General features: G+C 31.3%; 1 protein-coding gene across 1 annotated transcript in view; it reads right to left on the bottom strand.

Annotated features, from left to right (window-relative positions):
• Positions 1 to 1,582, bottom strand: part of LOC106103289 (zinc finger protein Gfi-1b-like) — a 10,426-nt gene that overhangs the window by 162 nt on the left and 8,682 nt on the right. The gene's annotated exons all lie outside the window — the stretch shown is intronic.

Raw genomic sequence — 1,582 nt, 5'->3', positions numbered from 1 at the left:
TGCAGCGGCTTCCGCAATTGGTTATTTCGTTGGAAAAAATTCTACCGAAGGACCACAATGTAACGTTTCGAATGGAACACAACAAGCCTCTCAATCTCAAAAATAGTAAGTCTGTAAACTGTTTAAAATCGACTATGTCACAAGTAATGTACAGTAATTTTAATAAAAACGATTCTTGTTAAATTATTTGATCCGGTTTAGTTAGCTACAAATGTAACATACTTTCTTCTTTATATCATTATTGAAAAGATAATGGGGATAATAGATTAAGTAACTTTTCACTTGATTATGCAATATTTTTAAAATAAATTAAAACTACATAACATTGTGTGTTATTACGTTGTTTTCATTTCATTTTGACACTGACATTTGATAACATTCATAGACAAAGTTTTTCATTGATTTATTGATTTGGTGTCTATGGTACATTCAAGGGATATTTCAATCAAATTCAGTTACATTTTCCTTGACAAAACTGAATTACTACGTACGATGTTAATTCGAGACACACTTTATTTTTTAGTTATGTATTATTTTATAGTTAACTAGCTTTCGCCCGCGTGGAATTAGAAAAAAAGGAAAGTGAGTAGCCTGTGTTCATCTAGACTATCCTCTACATCTATACCATATTTCATAGTGATCTGTTCAGCCGTTTAGGCTACAAACTCTAAAATCCATCCATCTAAACTTTCGCATTTTTAATATTAGTAAGATATAATTGTATCTTTAATGTTTTTTTTGTTTTAGCCTCAACAGTGTAGCGACATGCGATAAATGTTCAATTTGCCTCGACGACATGGACGTTGCGGTCCTGCCTTGCAAACACGCATTCCACAAGAAATGTGTCGCTCAATGGTTAAAAATCAACAACATCTGCCCAACTTGTAGGACACCTGTGCGTAACAGAACGCACTGAGGTTATAGTTTGTCTAAATAAGATAGATTAGTTTGATAAATGACGCATATGAAGTATCGAATTCCATTTGTATGAAGACAAATGCCGTATTTAGACAGGTATCGTAGTGACGAAACACGCAGCGAACAATTATGAACTATCGATATTCGGTTTAAATAATTATCGATCTCAACTAAAATTATTATTTTCTTATTCACTTATTTATAGGACAATACTAGTATTGATTATAGTGTAGAGAATTAAGAAATTATTTTTTTTAATTCATGTTTTAACTATGAATCTTTCGATTCCAACTTCTATAAGAATAAAAATCGAAAATCGATAAAATACATGACTGATTTTACACAACCCATCCCTACTCAATTGTTACAGGAATTGTCAAACTAATCTATCTTATTTAGACACACTATAATCACTAATTCGGAGAACTATAATAAAATAAAACAGCATGTTATTTTATTTTTTATTTAACATTGAAAAACTTAACATTGCAACTTCAACAACAAAAAAACTTACTTCTACTACAGTTTTATACTTATGAGGTACAGTTTTTATGGTAGGGCGACCCGCCCAGGGCATAGTAAATTAAGGTGAGAGTCAAAATGGCGGGTGTACCATCGCGAATTAAATTATACCACTTACTAAAAAAATGTACCTAAAATGTAC

This window comes from Papilio polytes, unplaced genomic scaffold, assembly GCF_000836215.1.
Source record: "Papilio polytes unplaced genomic scaffold, Ppol_1.0 DF823824.1, whole genome shotgun sequence".
NCBI classification, from domain to species: domain Eukaryota; kingdom Metazoa; phylum Arthropoda; class Insecta; order Lepidoptera; family Papilionidae; genus Papilio; species Papilio polytes.
The sequence above is the reverse complement of the archived record's forward strand: the minus strand, read 5'-3'. Positions and strand labels throughout refer to the sequence as shown.